Below are 19,686 nucleotides of genomic sequence, written 5' to 3' on the forward strand. Positions count from 1 at the left end.
GGCTGTTTGACTCACTGGTAACACTGAGGCTGGTACCAGTCTCAGATTGATCTCTTTCCGCAGTATCTCCCTTGGGTCCCATCCTCCCCGACCTTACCAGTTTAAATCCTCCCAAGCAGCTCGAGGAAATCTCCATACCAGTATATAAGACCCCTTCCAATTCAGGTGCAATCCATCCTTCTTGTACAGGTCACTTCTATCTCAGAAGAGATTCCAATTATCCAAAAATATGAATCCTTCTCCCATACACCAGCTCTTCAGCTATGCATTCATCTGCTCTATCCTCCTATTCCTATCCTCACTAGCTCGTAACACCGGGTGAAATCCATATATTTACTATCCTTGATGATCTCTTTTTAAATTCCTGCCTAAGTTTCTATATTCTCCCTTCAGAATCTCATCCTTTTCCCCTCCTATATTGTTGGTACCAATGTGTACAATGACCTCCTGCTGGTCCCTCTTCTCCTTGAGTGACACCGTATCTGTGGCATCCTTGATCCTGGCACCAGGGAGGCAACACACCATGCTGATTTTTCATTGCTGGCCACAGAAACGTCTGTCTATGCCCCTGACTAGAGAGTTCCCTGACACAATCGATCGCTTGGAACCCGATGTATCCCTCATTACAGTAGAGCCAATCTTGATACCAGAAACTTGGCTTTTTGTGCTGCGTTCCCCTAAAGGACCATTACCTCCTACATTTTCCAAAACAGCATACTTGTTAGAAGTGGGGTTAGCCACAGAACACTCCTGTACTACCTTTCTACCTCTCCTACCTTTCTTGGAATTAACCCATCTACCTGACTATCTGCGGCTTTTCTCCCTTCCTATAACTGCCATCCATCACAACTCCCAGGTCTTGTGAATTCCTCATTGCCTCTAACTGTCACTCCAACCAATCTATTTAATCTGACCGGATTCGCAACCAACAAAATTTATTGCAGATATAATCCTCAGTAACCCTTAAACTCTCCCGAAACGGCCACATCTGACAAGAAGAGTATATCCCTCTACTAAAGGCCGTTGTGCTCCTTCCAGTCTACAGACTCAGAAAATAGCACCATCTTATTACTCTCCTAAATACTGCTCTAGTCTAACTTAATACTTGTAGCTTATATTTTTAAAATTTAATCAAGAGACAGATCTCAATAAAAATATATAATCAAGAAAGAACCCAATCTGCTCATTAATGTAGATTTACAGCAAGGCTATACTTAAAACTATTATCTGTTTCTGTGCTGTGACCTCTCCCAACAAGTTCCTCCAAGATCAGTTGTGAATTTCGCTGTTTGTTAAGCTTTCCTAGACACACTCTGATGTCCAGCGATGCATGAATACAAACAGCAAAGGTAGTAACTGCACAGATTCACTGCTGTCAGTTAGCAGTGTGGGTTTCTTTCTCTCTCTCTCTCTCACAGACCATGTGCTTGCTGCCTTTGTCTGTTTTTCTGCCTTTTAAAAGTGCTGTTGTTTTGACTTTTTCTTTCTCCAAAGTTCCAAAAACATTGCAACAGCATATAAAACAGTAATTGCTGCTCCTGGAATTTCAGGAAATCACCTCCAACACCTAAAATACCTCAAAAAAGGAGCAGCCTATTACAGCCAGAAATTTTTCCTGTCCTCCATCTTGGATTACCCAGGATTGAGTGCAAAGAGTCCTTGATGCAGTATCATAATTTAATTTCTGTCGCAGCTCAAGGTCCAGCAAAGTGCAAAAATCTCCTGGATGTGGATCACAGGTGTGCCTTGAAAGTTCATTGAGGCTAGCACATGTCAGATATCAGGGTCTTTGGATGTGGCAAGCGTGTGACTGGTACCAATGGAGCATTCCTGATAGCTGGTACCACTTTCAAATATGAAGGTCTTTTGGAGCAAGTGATAGGTTGAATCCACTAAGAACTCACTCTAGCTTACATGTTGAGTTTCCCCAATGGTCAGTTTGTATTGTAGGTTTGGTAAGGTTGCAACCATGGTGAGTTGGGCTGTTATCAATGTTTTTAAAACACAATTTGGAGATGCTGGTGTTGGACTGGGGTGTACAAAGTTAAAAATCACACAACACCAGCTTATAGTCCAACAGGTTTAATTGGAAGCACTAGTTTTCAGAGCGCCGCTCCTTCATCAGGTGGTTGTGGAGGACACAATTGTAAGATACAGAATTTATAGCAAAAGTTCACACTGTATTAATTGGAAACACAATGCACCTCTTAAAGCCAAACTGCTGTAATGCATTGTCATTAAGGTATTGATCCTTTAGCACAGTCACATCTTTTCTCAAATTTTCCCCTCAATTTGCTTACCAGTAAACACTTATATGTCCAATGCCTAAAATCAACATATGCTGTGGAGGTGCCGGCGTTGGACTGGGGTGGGCTTCCTAAAAATCACACAATGTCAAGTTATAGTCCAACAGGTTTTTTCTGAAGTACTAGCTTTTGGAGTGCTGCTCCTTCATCAGGTATCTGTGGAGCAGAATAAGACACAGAATTTATGGCAAAAGATGTCGGTATCATGCAACTGAAACAATATATTGTTTCACTCAGATAAAGCTGTTGGACTTTAACCTAAAATCAACACAGTGTGACTGATCTTAGTTAATCATCAGTTCTGCTGTTCTAAAATCAATAACCAACTGAATATATGCATAGAGTATTTTTAACTGTCAGTTGTAGGGTCCATTAAAATATGTGGATGAACCTAAATGCAACTGAATAGATGTTGTGTACTATAGAGTACACTTTTATCGAGTAAACTAAATTAAAACCAATGCTCTCTGAAGGTATGATAGTAAATTAATGTACATTTAAAAGAAAACTCATAGCTCTTCTTTTACAAAATTTTATATAATAATAGCAGAATAGTCTGCTTCTCTACTTTGAATTGAATGCAATTTTACTGTACCATTTAATAGGACTTTGTAAAAATGAAATATTTAGAACAGTAGAAAAGCATAAAGTATAGCAATACTTGAGAATTATTTTGTTATTCCAGAGGGACCAACTAAAGTTGGTAGCTGATTTATCATGCTTTTTTGTTAAATTAAGAGAAATTAATTCCACCTGCCCTAGATTTTAACTTGAGCCAAAACTTGGAACTTGATTGCTACAGATCCCGACAGCCAACTCTTTTGAAAATGTGCTTTTACAATTGTGCTTTTATTTCTGCAGCACGTATGTGTGTGCCATACATGGTACATTCTGTAGATGTGAATTTTATTCTGTGCAGTAATTTGACATAGAAATCATTACATGAATGGACGTTGTATCTACTCCTTCCATTACAGCCAGGAATTGTAGTCTGATTGAAACATGAACTAACAAGCTGGCGGAGACATTTGGGTATTGTATCATGCCATAACATATCTAGCAGAGTTAACCTTAAATAGTGGACCTTTTGGAGGAAATATGGCACACAGAAAAGTGATATTTATGGCATTAGCTAGGTTCCCCTATGTGCAATCACCATCCTTATTTGGAATTATATTGCTGTTTCTTCACTGTCGTTGGATTAAAATCCGAGAATTTTCTTCCCAGCAGCACTGTGGGTGCTCCCACACTCCAAGGACTGCAGAGATTCTTGTGGTGCTTGCGCAGAGTACTCTAAGTGTTATATTTACTGAGAAGATTCATCGAGTGGCAATCACATGGCAATTTTTTCACTGTGTTTATTAACTACTAAAAGAGTGTATTTATATTATTTTATAGCTATGGTTTTATTGGTACCTACTAACATAAACAAATTGTGTGAATGGCTGAAAGGTCTATGCACATTTTGTAGTGATAACATTACATGTATCAAGTACAATATGTAACCAAAAGATTATGTTAGTAGTTCCTTCACTCATTTTTGACGGCATTTCAACCCACCTTTATTTGCAACCAATGATTGTAAACCATACCCAGGTTAATATTTTGTCCACAGAAAATCTATGGCATCTAATTATTCAAGTGATCTATTTCTAAATTATTTGTGGATTTACATTTAATAGAGTTAATTAGGGTAAATGCACTCTCATAGTGCTTGATGCTTGAAATGTTGCATAAATGTCCAGATGAAAGGACATTTCATGGTCATCTTTTAGAGCATAATTCACCAAATTACGGAGTGTATGAATGGAGCTCATCTTGACATTTTCCACAATCATAAATTTGAATCAGAGTATTGATCACATATCTTTGTGGCCACTTTCTTCGTTGTTTTGTATGAGTGGACTATCAGTCGCAAAACACTTTTTTTTTCCAAATTCACAATCAATTGTTGTGATGATTGCAGCCTGATCAAATGCATGCCAGTTCAGTCACTTCTCTTATGGAAATTTGCAATCCAGGTGGTTGCATAGTTGTTGAATAAATTGAAGGATTGCAGCTGTAACAGCATCACTGCATCCAGAATCTTTTTAACGTCTTCACTCCAATACCACCATTAAACTTGATACTGAGTTTCAATTTATTAAACTTGGCCTTTGCAAATTGCATTGCTTCAATTGTTATCAGAGAGAAAAAAACACTGCAGATGCTGGAATCCAAGCTAGACAAGCAGGAGGCTTGAAGAACACAGCAAGCCAGGCAGCATCAGGGAGGTGGAGAAGTCGACATTTCGGGTGTAAACCTTCTTCAGGACTTGTCTGTAAGAATTTGCACATTGGTACGAGTTTGCCAAGAACATCATTCAGAAATGTTGATGCAACACAATATAGTGGCGTTGTACTTTCAGGCAATATTTGTTTATTGGACCCTTGCACTTGTTTTCATGCACTGAGCAGTAGTCAATCAATTTGCGTTACTGCTCTGATTGTAAATGTCTTGTCAGCCATCATATTTCATTCAGAATATGCCACTGCATCGCACACTGTCATTTTGGAAAATTCTTCAAATTCCATTCCTTCATACGCCTACTGAACATCGCATGCACTTTTCTTAGACTCAAGTCAATACCTTGCATAATTGAGTTCAGTTTCCAAGCACCATCTATTCCAAAATCTTCTCTGGGAACAATGCATTGCTTTTCTGACAAATGTTTTATTTCATGTCGCTACTCATTTTTCTTTCCCAAATATAGCAGAAGCTCTGATGTAAACATCACCACCTTCTATAAATTAAGGTCATTGTTAACATCAAATTGCTTCAATGCTGTTACAATGGAGACATTGTTGCAGGCTGTCAATTTCAAATTTCCAGCAAAGACAAGTGTTGTAAACAACTTCAGATTCTGGTTGAAACTTGACATACAAATTCAATTTTTTAAGCACTGAAATATCTGTACTTTCATCTATTATTAACTTATGGAAACACAATTTTGTGCAATTCATCCAAAAACTTACTGTATGATGTAATGCATTCCACAAATACAAAGGCATAATTCTTGCTGTGCCAGCTCTCAGTAATTGCTGTACACCTCATCACATGATCATGACTGTCTTGCATAGAAAACATGGACACATCTTTACTGCAAGGATGACATTATCAATGAGAACTTTCACCATACTGGATAGGTCTTCTTGCATTCTGTACACTCCACCATCATCACAATCTCCTGGAGTTTCCATAAGCAGTTTAAAAATTCTGCTTTTGTTTCTGGTTTTGTAAACTAATAACAAAATGCATGTACACTTTTTAGGTTGAAATGCCATTTTAGTTGGTCTAAATTTCGATCATACCACTTTTTCCCAAGGCTGAACTCACCTCCATATTTGTTTTAGAGCAAACATTGCATTGGATATCATCTGTTTCATGATAAGTGTAAATCTCACCAATTTGTACCTCCTAGTCATTCATTGAAAAATGCATTTCAGGTTTGATGATCTCAGAAAGCCCTATATTTTTGAAATGCACACAGTGTTTCTTTTTTACGGAGCTCGAAGATTTCTTTTAGACATTGTTCTCTTGATAAGTTTTAAAATACATTTTAAAATATGTAAAATAAGAAGTAACTTGCTATTTTACATTATGCCCTATTGCAATGTCTAATGAAGGGCTCCTGCCCGAAACGTTGATTTTCCTACTCCTCGGATGTTGCCTGACCTGCTGTGCTTTTCCAGCACCACTCTAATCTTGCCTGCCTGATTCCCAGACCATGTGCCACCTTGATACTCCTGGGACTGCTGCCTGTAAACTCCCCACTCCTCAAACTTTTGGGTTGAGGCCAGACCTCTTCCTGCTCCTCAAAGTTGCTTCCCTGTACTAGACTTGCATTCAGTTAGAAGTTGGAACTCTGATGCCATGAAATTGGCTGCAAGAATACCAACGACCAATTCTGATGGTTCAGAGTTACTGGCACGGGCTTTGTGGGCTTGGGTTTCATGGAGGATCAATGGGTGTGAGTGGGGTTTCTCTTCCTGATGCATAGCCGTGTACAGCCTTCTCATCAGTACTAGGGATGGAAATAAATGCCTAGCCAATGTTGCCTGCATCCCGTAAATGGATAATAAAAAAAAACTTTGAACAAGTGTAGCACTCTTAATCAGTCCTGACTTTATAAATGTGGTCAAACTGCTTTTGTTTACAGGTTTAGCATGATTTAGCATGCCTGTACTTACAAAGCTCAGGATCCCATGTGTTTATCAGTTGCATTGTTAAACCTTCCTTCCATTGTCAACAATTTGTGCCCAACCATACCCAAGTCTCTATCGTTGCATCTTTAAAATAAAAGCTAGTTATACTAGGAACATTCAACCTGAATAATAAACCGCCATACTTTTCAAATATACTACCCGAGATCTTAATCTAACATGAAGTTTCCCTGATGGTTTGGTGAGGAGCTGTGTCACAGTTGAGTACACAGTCTGTACTGAGTTCTTTATTCTCAGCTGGAGAAGTATTGACTTCAGCACTGCTGGGATAACAAGGAGAAAATTGGCATAGGTTTCCTCCTCTGATTGCGATCCAATAATGTTTCAGGTGCACGTGTCTAGACTTTGGGCAAAGAACAAGATTGAGCTCAGTGATGACACTCCAGTGATTTAATAGTCTGTTACCAATCATTGTCAAGACTTGCATCTGTATATAGGTAACCACTGTCAGGAGGGGAGAAGAGAAAATTGGCAAGAGAAAACATACATTTATATTGAACTTATGCCAGAGAAGGAGCAAATTTGTCAGATCTGCATCCATATGTCATTTTTACATTAATTACAATGAACACATTGTACATCAGATTTCATTCCTACTGTAAATGCATTCAAAACATAAAACTCCTTGAAACATAGAGAAACACCTGTTTATGAAGTTTGGTAGATGTGAACGTTCAGATGATCCAATCTGATCCTTTGGTATCTACCATTGGGTGGCTAGTCAGCTACTGAACTTTTGTCTAAAACAAAACATCATGTTTCCATTGGTCTGAAAAACAAGTCATAAAGCTTTTAAGCGCTGCAAATGAAACCTCACACATTCTGTACTCTCCACTTGTGGATGATCTTCTATGCATCAATATACTAAAGATGCTAAAATCTAGAAAAAAAACCTGAAATCTAGAGAAGCATAATATAGTGAAAGAGACAAATAATATAGTGCAAAATGGAGGTGGAACCAGCATCCTGGGCCTCTGTGCTGTTGCATCCTGTGTACTTCACAAGCAACATTCCATGTACAGAGTCAACAAACATTCAGGTGTTAGAGAATTAAATCAAAAAGAGAAAGAGTAAAGGTAAAACAAAAAAAAATTGAAGAATACGACAAAAGGAAAGCCCAGTACAGGGATACCCTTGATGGGGAAGAGCGGAGGTTGAAAGAAAAATACACCCACACAGGACGGTTAAAAGGCATATTTGAATTATTGAATAATATAAGTGTGTGATTAATTTGTGCACATCATAAGGTAATTCTGGAAAATATCAGAAATTAGACACTATTATTAAACAATGATGACTATCCTGATCTGCACACATGTTGTTTTAAAACTACATGGAATAGTTTGAAGTTTTAACTCTGATTCTGCTTTGGTTTCAATTGTTCATGATTTTTTTCTCTCACATTTTTCGCACAAGCCAAGCCAGTGGTAATTTGGCTGCAAAAAACAAGCAAAGTTTGCATTTTTTGTGAAGTTGAAATTTTCTAAAACAAACTTAGTAAACAATTCTACAGAAACTGTTGACAATAATCATTGCACCCCTTGATATCTAATGTTCCTTTTGTCCTGAGAAGTTAGCATCTTGGGTATTTTCAATTATGATGCAAGGGATCTTTTTTTCTCTTTAGATTGAGATACTTTTTGAAAACTAAAGTTTAATAGTGGATTAAAAAGCAGATGTAAAACATACTGATCAATACTGATGTATTTTAGAATAATTTGGAGATACCGGTGTTGGACTGGGGTGTACAAAGTTGGACTATAACCTGTTGTGCGATTTTTTACTTTAGGTCATCTAAAAGGATGCAGTATTGCATTGCCAGATGTGATTGTTGATCTAATATAGAAATATGCTCTGTCCTAGTCTAGCAATATACAGAGAGGTTTTTATGTTTCAGTGCTAGTGTCCCTTCTTCTAGGCCAGATGGTCTTGGTCAAATGCCACTGATCCTGAGGTGTGTCATAATGTGTCTAGACAGAATGATCAAAAATGTCTGCAGGCACTGAGTGCCCCAGTGGAAAGCCAGATGCTTGTTCAAAATTGGGGTTGAGCCTCATTGACATTTTGTGCACCTGCTGAGGCCAGTTGTTACATCTCTACAAGTTGTCAATGCCTTGCAAATATCAAAGTCAGGCAACTTGCAATGCTGGCATTGATGAAGTACAGCAAGAAACAAATTGGAATAGACAAAATGGTGGAGGGATAGGCACTTGGAAGGAGGGTCACTGGACCCAAAATAGTAACTCTGATTTTTCTCCACAGATGCCAGATCTGATAAGATTTTCCAGCAATTTCTGTTTTTGTTTTAAATTTCCAGCATCCACAGTTCTTTTGATTTTTTGGTCAGAGGAATAGTAGTTGGGATGGTTTGGGTACTGCACTGATTGTGGATATAGGGGAGCACCCTTGCTGTATAGCTCCTCTGGAACTGTTTGGCATTTTGGGTGCTCATTGTCAATATCAGGACTGGGCACATAATGATAATGCCCTTCTACTTTGTCCATAAAATGTATCTTACTACCTATGTCAGAACACCTAATTAGAAATTATCATTGTCAACTATTTTAAAACCTTTTGAACAAGCTTCAAACTAAAGGCGTGTTTGTACTTTGAAGATCTTCCAAATCAGCAATTATGTTGAATTGTCTAAATTAATTTTAGTTTGAATTGCTATGCCTTAGTCTATTGATTTATCACTGTATTTATCATCCATGTATATTGCTGACATCAACAAATTTGTGATATTGTTATAACCTTGCAACCAATGGATAAATGTTGATTCTACCTATGTAGTCAGTGACATTAATAGCTGATAAGCACGTAGTGCTTATAAATGAGTGTAGTGGGTGGGCTGCCTGCTTTTTTTTCAGTGTTATGCTGTGTTCACTGTGGGGTTCACTATAGAAAATGTAAGGGGAATGGGTTTATAATACTTAATTTAAAAAAAAGCACGTACGAAAGTGAAAAATTGCCACAGTGCAGTCAGCCTGGATTACATGGTCACATCTCTGAAGTGAGGCATGAACCCACAACAGTCTGACCCAGGAACAAGAGTGCAATATTTATCTGTGACTGACACCAAAGTAATGTAACTTCTGATAGACACTGGTCTCAGACCATTGCAAATTTGTATTCAGGATCATTATATCTCACTGGGAGAAGAAAGGATTTAAATGAACAGTCTGACCTGGTTGTTTTAATATGTCAACAGATAGAGGAATAAGCTGCTGCATCATAAAATGCCCAGAGAAGTTTTTTGAATTAATATGGGCAAGGTGTGCTCTTAGTTACTATTGAGCTAGTTTAGCTGCACACCTTAGGTGTGCAACTAAACAGTCATAATATCAGTCAAAAACAGTTCACTTTTTATTGCGTTCTATATGTAGTAGCTGATATTTCAATGCAGTGGCAAAGAAAAGGGAAAATGGATATGAAGGGTATCAGAGTTAAAACATTTCTAAATAAAATAAGGTCAGAATTTGGAATTACTAATCTTATATTTTAAAAGAGGTTGAATACAGATGACCTAAGAATAGAGTGCTAATCAAACAAGTTTGCTTAGTTATTTGTTTCTGCATGATTGGAAACATACTTATTGCTTAAATCTGGCTGTGATACAGGTTTGAAAGCATAATGACCTGATACAATGTGGCTAGACTAATGAACCAGCAACCTTGATTAAATGTCTAAGGAAATGAATTAAAGTTCCAACACAGTAGCTGGAGAATTCACGTATTATATTTGTTGGCAAATGGAGTTTAATGCAGAAACATGTGAGGTGATTCACTTTGGAAGGAGTAATGGAAATGCAGAGTACTGGGTTAATGGTAAGATTCTTGGTAGTGTAGATGAACAGAGAGATCTCAGTGTCCATGTACATAGATTCCTCAAAGTTGCCACCCAGGTTGATAGGGCTGTTAAGGCATATGCTGAAAATGTGTTGCTGGAAAAGCGCAGCAGGTCAGGCAGCATCCAAGGAGCAGGAGAATCGACATTTCGGGCATGAGCCCTTCTTCAGGAATGAGGAGAGTGTGCCAAGCAGGCGAAGATAAAAGGTAGGGAGGAGGGACTTGGGGGAGGGGCGTTGGAAATGCGATAGGTGGAAGGAAGTTGAGGGTTAAGGTGAGGGTGATAGGCCGGAGTGGGGGTGGGGGCGGAGAGGTCAGGAAGAAGATTGCAGGTTAGGAAGGTGGTCCTGAGTTCGAGGGTTGGGACTGAGACAAGGTGGGGGGAGGGGGAAATGAGGAAACTGGAGAAATCTGAGTTCATCCCTTTTGGTTGGAGGGTTCCTAGGCAGAAGATGAGGCGCTCTTCCTCCAGCCGTCAGGTTGCTGTGGTCTGGCGATGGAGGCGTCCAAGGATGGGGGATGGAGGTGTACAGAGACTGGATGTCCATGGTGAAGATAAGACATTGGGGACGGGGAAGCGAAAATCATGGAGGAGGTGGAGGGCATGGGTAGTGTCCCGAGCAATGGTGGGGAGTTCTTGGACTAAGCGGGACAGGACCGTGTTGAGGTATGCAGAGATGAGTTCGGTGGGGCAGGAGCAGGCTGAGACAATGGGTCAGCCGGGGCAGTCAGGTTTGTGGATTTTGGGCAGGAGGTAGAAACGGGCGGTGCGGGGTTGTGGGACTATGAGGTTGGTGGATGGGAGATCCCCTGAGGTGATGAGGTTATGGATGGTCTGGGAGATGATGGTTTGGTGGTGGGAGGTGGGGTCACAACCAACCCAACCACCCTGTGGCTCAACACTTCAACTCCCCCTCCCACTCCACCAAGGACCAGACCATAGCAACACGACAGCTGGAGGAAGAGCACCTCATATTCCGCCTAGGAACCCTCCAACCACAAGGGATGAACTCAGATTTCTCCTGTTTCCTCATTTCCCCCTCCCCCCCACCTTGTCTCAGTCCCAACCCTCGAACTCAGCACCACCTTCCTAACCTGCAATCTTCTTCCTGACCTCTCCGCCCCCACCCCCACTCTGGCCTATCACCCTCAACTTCCTTCCACCTATCGTATTTCCAACGCCCCTCCCCAAGTCCCTCCTCCCTATCTTTTATCTTAGCCTGCTTGGCACACTCTCCTCATTCCTGAAGAAGGGCTCATGCCCGAAATGTTGATTCTCCTGCTCCTTGGATCCTGTCTGACCTGTTGCGCTTTTCCAGCAACACATTTACAGCTCTGATCTCCAGCATCTGCAGTCCTCACTTTCTCCTGTTAAGGCATATGGTGTGTTAACTTTTATTAGTAGAGGGATCGAGTTTTGGAACCATGAGGTCATGCTGCAGATGTACAAAATTCTGGTGCAGCCGCACTTGGAATATTGCGTGCAGTTTTGGTCACCGCATTATAGGAAGGATGTGGAGGCTTTGGAAAGGGTTCAGAGGAGATTTACTAGGATGTTGCCTGGTATACATGGAAGGTCTTACGAGTAAAGTTTGAGGGACTTGAGGCTGTTTTTGTTAGAAAGAAAACGGTTGAGAGGTGACTTAACTGAGACATATAAGATAATCTTCGGGTTAGATCATGGAGACAGTGAGATCCTTTTTCCTAGGATGGGGATGGCTAGCACAAGGGGGCATAGCTTCAAATTGAGGGCTGATAGATAAAGGACAGATATCAGAGGTAGTTTCTTTACTCAGAGTAAGAGGGGCATGGAATACACTGCCTGCAACAGTTGTAGACTCGTCAACATTACGGGCATTTAAATGGTCATTGGATAGGCATGTGGATAAGAATGGAATAGTATGGGTTAGATGGGCTTCAGACTACTTTCACAGGGCGGTGCAACATCGAGGGCTGAAGGGCCTGTACTGCACTGTAATATCCTATGTTCTACATTTAAATAAATCCAGAATGGAAAATGAGTATCAGTACCATTAATTTACATGATTTTCATAAGAATTTACGTGATTCAATTATTTATGAACTGCATGGAAGAAAGTCTGCCTTCTTACTTGGTATATTGGTACTCCATGCAGATTCTTAACCAACCTCTTTGAAATGGGCTTAGCAAGTCACTTGGTTCTATTTCAGAAGACAGCTCATCACCACCTTCTCAAGGATAGTTCAGGATAGAAAATAAATGTTGGCCTTGCCAGTAATGCCCGCATTTGATTTTTTATTTAATTTGCTGAAAGGACAATAGTAAAATAGTTGATCATCAAATTTACCTAAGGCTCCTAGTATTGCACAATGTCCAGCAGGAGCTGCTAATTTGATATTTGTGTTGGGTTGGGAAATCTTTGCAATTGGCTGGAAAGAAGAACCACTTGAACTGTAGAGCTGTGTGATCTTCCCTGTTCTGATTCACATACAAGGAATAGCAAATTGTTCTGGTACTGTAGAACTGTGTGGAGTTTGCACATTCTCCCCCTCAGGGTGCTCCGGTTTCCTCCCAAAGCCCAAAGACGGGTAGGTTAGGCTAATTGGCCATGCTAAATTGACTATAGTGTTCAGGGATGTGTAGGTGAGGTGCATTAGTCAGGAGTAAACATAGGTCGGGGGAATGGATCTGAGGGATGGTGTGGACTTGTTGGGCCGAAGGCGCTGTTTCCCCACTGTAGGGATTCTATGAACTCTATGATTGTATGCATCTACCTGTTGGCATTCATGGAATGGCGATCTGCACGCGTTATCCGAGAGAGAAGTTGAAAATAAACGGTGAAGCAAGTTGTAGGAAAAGATCATGTGTAGTACCTGCATTCACTCAATTTGCTCGCAGCAGATTGTGGTTAAGGCGTTCATAATATTAATATACTGTAAGGTTGGGCTGAGATCTGTAAGTGATTCACCCGACTTCATTACGAAACCAAAGCTAAAATTATGTGTTAACACCGAGTGAGAGGATCTACTTGCAATGTACTGCAAATACCGCTCTTGGAATTTTATGTGACCAATGTCTGTTAGTTATGATCGATAAATACAATGAATATTTCGAAGTTAATTCCAGCCCACACACCCCTCCCCCCACAAGGGGAAATATTTTCGATTAGAACGATTGCGTGCCATGTATTTTTATACCTTCTATTTTATGTTACTGACATGCTTGAGTAAGCCTTGCTTTAAGGCATAGTAGACTTGAAGCTGACGCGAGGCAGACCACACAGAACGCGTGAATGAGCTGGCGGCCCTGTCAGTCAGTGTAGGTACCAGGTAAATGTTCATATCCACGGCAACAAAACCTGGTCGTAAGTGTCAACTCTCTTTTCTTGCAGATCGGCTAGCGGTTTTATTGAATTTTTTGACAGTTAACAAATTATCATTTTTTGCCTTGTACAAATTCGTTTATGAAGTCGTCAGACATCCAATAGTGAGTAAACAATTCTTTTAAAAAAGATGATCGACAGTGAATGTAGCAGAGTCCTAACAGATAACATCACTGTCAGCTGGTCATAATTATTAAAGCAAACGGCATAAAAACAAGAATGGGAAATTAATGCAAATGTAAAATAAAATCTCTCAGAACTCTTTCAATGTGATCCAGGTTTTAAAACAGCACTTTGCAATGCAGTACCTGTGCCTAATGCTAGCTTTACTGAATGAAAGCCAAATATGGGCCATATTTCACACAACAAAATGATAACAGATACAACAGGCTTGACGCAGAACACCTACGTTCTGTCCGCAGAAAAAAAAAGACCCTGAGCTTTCAGTTGCCTGTCAGTTCAACACACGACCCCTGTTCCCTGGCCAACATCTCTGTCTGAGGCTCACTGCTGTATTCCGGTGAAGCTCGGTATAAGCTGGAAGAACGGCACATCATTTTCCGCTTGGGAACTCCACAGCCTTCTGAACTCAACACCGAGTTCAACAATGTTAGGGCTTGAGGCACTTTCTCCCATGTCCTTACCCCAACGCCCATACACCAGGCCTTGTTATCACATGGTCTGCTATTACACACAACTGTACCCAGAATTAGCCACTAATCGTCCCCTTTAGCAGCCATTCATTCTCCTAGGCTGACCTTTATCCACTCCTTTGACCAACTTTTCTTCTCTCTTTCGGCTCTATCTCCACTATCGTTTACTCCTTAACCTCGCCCTCTACCCTGTCCTCAACATATAACCCAACTTTTTCCTAGCTCCCATCAGTTCTGAAGGGTCACTGGACCCAAACGTTAACACTGTTTTCTCTCCACGGATGCTGGCAGACCTGCTGAGATTTTCCAGCGATTTCCGTTTTCTTGAAGCAGATGTGATGTTACAATGTGGATCCTAATAAATATAGGAGCGCCATGTGCACACATTAGCAGGAGCCCATTGATGGTACCGCACTGTTTCATCCTGTCTGAAACATATTACTTAACATGTTAGTGCATAGCACTTGTTCACTCTTCAATCCTTTCCCGCAGATATTTCTAATGCCCTACAATAAGCAACAGAACAACCTTGTGATCGGATCTGCTTTCACCTCCCCCCTTGCCAACCCAGCAGCTGTGAACTCACCATAACTGAATTCCTAGGAAGTCTAGAAAATCAATTCGTTCGTTACAAAAGACGGCAGCCCTGACATCCCTCAGCATTTACACACGGCCACACTTATCTATCTCTTTTGTCGTTGACAAGTTAATAACGTGGATGCTGGATGTTCTGAAGAAAAGTATCAATACACGTTTTCGGAAAGGAAACCTCGGCACCCTGACATTTACGTTGTTTACCTTGGGGTTGAGGGGACAAAATAACCCTGGTAACGCTTTTGGACTGTTGTAAGCAGTTATATCTCCCAAGTTTCCTGGTAGGACAGCACAAAACCTTTGAAACCAGGTACATAGTTATATATTGTAAATACTCAGTTGAATCAAATGATCATTTCTTTTATCCAAGGCAGTGTTGACTACAGATTTGTAACTGCGAGTTTTATTTACAAGATTTAACATAAATAACGCATCACAGACAGCCCTAACACACCGTTATTTCTCTTGCGCCGTGCAACCATTAACCCGTTATAATGCTGGTTACACTTGCCATTGGAAGTGATACATTTCATGGGTAAACCCACGGACCGTCGTTTATAAAGATAACAAGGACGCCAGAAGCACACTGTTTCTCTGTGTATGCAAGTAATATGAAGAGTCATTTTAAGGTACACTGACCAGCATGAGTGCCGAATCGGTTTGCCTCCCTGGAGATAGGAATCTTAGGCTGGTTACGTTATGGAGTCAAAACAATTTCAGTCTAAAATGAAAAGAAAAATCTGTACTAAATATAAGCATCTCCCAGAAGATCCAACAGAGCGTAATGGCATCTTAAAAAAAAAACAACGTGACTGAAGTCACTCCACATTCTGAACAAAGCCAAAGCGCGTGAAGCCATCGACAAAATATGATCTCACACCAGCTGGGCTGCAGCGCATTTGGGAATCAAACTGGGCACAGACTCCCGAGTTATCCAGTCAGTTTCCTGGCCAAGCGTCCGCAAAGTGAGAGAATAACGATCCATCCAGTATTGAGCGCAACATCACAGAATTCTTTGTCATTTCCAGAATTCACAGTTGCTTTCACTACACCGCATCAAGTCTAAACGCAAAGCAAAAAACTGAGGGCCCATGGTTGGATCGGAATTAGGTTAGACCAAATAGAATGGAACTCGGCTGTTCTGGGAAGGGAAGGGTGTGTGGAAGATTGCGGTCAGAAATTCTGGGAAGTATCTTTTGTCAGGTTGCACTTAGTTGGATTTGCTCTAAAATTCAAAACTCAACTCAGTTGCTGTCAATGTTCAAAGTGCGTATGAAATAATATATGTGCAAGTAGAATTGAGCACTGTTGTGTTCTGATGTGTTTACAGCGTGTGTTCCAGATACACCGGTAATTGATTTACTTCAATCAACTGCAATGTCGTTAGCTTTCATCTTTATTGCGGTGTTAGCCTTCTTCCTGCCTCTCAGTTAATTGTGCATCTTTATCAGCCATAATTATTTCATTTTTCATGCTTCAGTAGTTATAATTCCAGCCTTTTAAAATATTATTGCAGCGTTGTTAATGTAGTATTTTTTAAAAAAAACATCAATACAAAGTTCGAGTAAATAAAAAAAAGATTCGTGTATAAATTATGCAGCTACCTCTGTGACGTTGTCATATGGTGCTTACCTGCTAATTCTTGCAGGCAAATAATTTAATAACAACGTGAATATTCACCAGTAGAAGCCCCTGGGCTCCAGTTACATTTCTGGTGGACTCACAGTAATAAACACTTTTCAAATCGTGACAATGCGATCACAATTTTAAATGCTATCACAGAGGGGACATCGGGAACTGCAATTGGCTTCGCGAACCTAAGAGAGTTCCAGACCTGGCTTCAACGGAGGCGTTCGTTTGAATAAAACAAGTTGTGGCCGCTATTTGTCTCGTCCGGCCTTTCGGTTGGGCTTATTGCTGGCTTTTTGCCTGATTATGTTGTTCTAGTGAAGCACTTGAGTCGCGTTCAACGCACAATTTGAACATCGTGATGCTAGGGTTTTTTTTGAAGGAGATGAGACTAAATACTGTAACCACGGCCGTAGCTAACAGGGTCTGTGTACGAAAACCATTTCTCACTGTGTTGGCTGCAATTTATATCGTTAGCAGAATTCCTTACTGGGACTCGTAAATTGGCGGCTTGCGACCGACATCAGAAAATATTTGAAATGTTGACCATTTCAAATTGAAGACATATCGAACAGAGACGACGATATTTGATGGATTGGTAAACAGCGAGATATCATTGGCTTTGTCAGTTGATGTTGCAACAATAAAGAAGCTAACGCTCGTGTATTGGAGGCATAGAGACGAAGAGTTCTCGAGATTTGTAGATCAAGTCGCGCGGATTAAATCTGTAACACATTTGTTAGCTCAGAGCTAACTTCCTTTTGATAGGAATTATTCAACGTGACTTTTTTTTAGAAAAGGCAGTAAATATTAAATAAAATAAAAGGTAATTCTGAATTTAGTTGGTGTAGCAAGTTGATGTGGATTAAAATCGGGGACCAGATGATGTCAAATGTTCTTGAAGATCTGGCAGCGTTTCTTTTTTTAAAAAAATAAATAAATACTAACGATTCCTGCAGATGTTAACATCTCAGAGACTGCTACTAATATCGACCGAGCGTGTTGTATATAGAGGTAACATTAAGAAAACCCAAGGTGTGGCTCTCCCCACCCCATTTAGAATCGTGTATTTTGGGCATTTTGCGGTGTAGTAATCGGATTAAAATACCTTTAGTTAACAAGCGGGTGCACTTTGGTAGTCAAATCGGTAACAGTAACCACAGCTGCTTTTGCTGGCGGGGTCAACATACACTTGTTTGAACAAATATTTCCGAACACAGCAAATCTGAGAAGCTCTAAATAAAACAAAATATGCGAGAACACAAGCAACGAATCAAATATTTTATATGTGGAAAGATATACAATATTTAAACATGCATGTATACCGATGCCAATCCTTATAAAATTACAACAGGAATCAAATGCACCCAATATCAAATAAGAATATCCTTTTCAGACAATTTATTGGTAACAATGTTTTTGTGAATTTATTGAAAAAACCTTTAGACTTTTCTTGGATGGATATCTGAGGTTCCATAGTTGACATTTTAACATACTATAGCCCAAGACATCGCGTCCTTTGTTATCAACATTCAATCACCAAATATTATTCGATTTCATCCACACCTTTGAACAAAGGCAAATTTTAAAAATCGTTTCTGCGAGTTAACGGATTTGAAGACAAATAGTAGAAATAATTAAAACTTGGAAATGTCTAGGACATGTCCCAGAGGCGATCTCTGCTTGGACAAATAAACTTGTTACTCACTCCAACTGATTACACAGACTACTTCCAGCATTTTCTTGAGGCTGAGTCAGAAATTGGCCATATTTAAAGGATTGCAAAGGAGAAGGAAATAAATATCCTTAATTTGAAAACAAGCAGATACTCCCCAGAGGCCACTTTGATTTAGATTGTTTTAAATTCACTTGTACTCTTTAACTTACCCTCCCCCTCGAACTTACGCGAGGTTTTCTTATGCTTCTGGTCACAGTTCTGGGCTCTCCCAGAAAGTGCAGAAAGTGCGCCCTCTTCCTAATAAAACATCGCCATCTGACAGGTCCATCCTGCCCCAGGCCGATAATTCAAAGTGGAACCCAACGGAAAGCACATCTTTCCACTGCAACTGTCTAAAATTATTGCCACTCACGGTTTACCAATAATTGGTTCACTGAAGTATTCACATCTAACATAGCCCAATGCAGAGACAAATTGTTATCTTTGTTATACATACAAAAGAACGAGAAATATACATTGACCACACTTCTGTTCATATCTTTTACCGTGCATCTGTTCTGTTTTAAATCGCCCTTATCTTCTGTGATTAACATCAAGGACGAACAGCGTCATTTTTTTTTAATGTTCGTGGAAATATATTGTAAAAGAACTACAAGTTGCTCAACTTACGACATGAAATAATACAAAATACTTCTGCTTCTGTTTTTTAACCTAACCCCTCTCATTTCACCAGAATAAAACAGGGCAAAATTTCGTAAATATATAATCGGTGGGATCTACTCATAATCACGAATTCAAAGAACTCACTGGCATTCGAGGCAATCGCCTGAACAAAAAGATTTCACTTGCGTGTTTTATCCACAGAGGTTACTGGTAAAGAGCAGTAAAACTAAATCCACGTTTCGAAAGGAATGGAGTAAAATAACGCAGGAAGTACCATCGCTGACCTTTTTATGATCACGCCCGCAACTGGAAGAAACCAAGCTGCGATGTTATTGTGAATTCATAATTTACAGACACTCGGAGCAACCACTCGATCTTGTCAACACAAAGATGATCCCAGCGCATATTGAAAGATTAGCTGCTCTGTCCTTTGGTCAACCTGTCGTGGTGAACAGTTGGAAGGATTACATTAAAGTGCCAGAAATACAAGTTGCATACTGAAGTTGCAAAACCTCTTTTCCATTGAAATAAGTTTCAACCCCGACTGAACGGGGACACCGTCAATGGCTCAGTTAGCGGTAACCTATTTCACACGTCCAAACATTTCCTACTCCATCCCCTCTGTAAGGGAGATTTAATGCGTCTCTGCGCCGATTTGACTTTACAGGGAAGTCAAATTCGGGTAAGAAAT

At 40.2% G+C, this 19,686-nt stretch overlaps 1 long non-coding RNA gene across 1 annotated transcript; it reads right to left on the minus strand.

Annotated features, from left to right (window-relative positions):
* Positions 1 to 2,027: 2,027 nt before the first annotated feature.
* Positions 2,028 to 17,753, minus strand: LOC148147514 (uncharacterized). The gene is made up of 3 exons (XR_015759723.1): positions 15,665 to 17,753; positions 7,213 to 7,337; positions 2,028 to 2,462 (listed from the first exon to the last, which is right to left on the minus strand). It is a non-coding gene; the product is annotated as an uncharacterized LOC148147514 (long non-coding RNA).
* Between the last annotated feature and the right edge of the window lie 1,933 nt (positions 17,754 to 19,686).

Source organism: Chiloscyllium plagiosum, unplaced genomic scaffold, assembly GCF_037043375.1.
Source record: "Chiloscyllium plagiosum isolate Xiang-an unplaced genomic scaffold, Cpla_swu_hap1 HiC_scaffold_16, whole genome shotgun sequence".
Lineage (NCBI taxonomy): Eukaryota > Metazoa > Chordata > Chondrichthyes > Orectolobiformes > Hemiscylliidae > Chiloscyllium > Chiloscyllium plagiosum.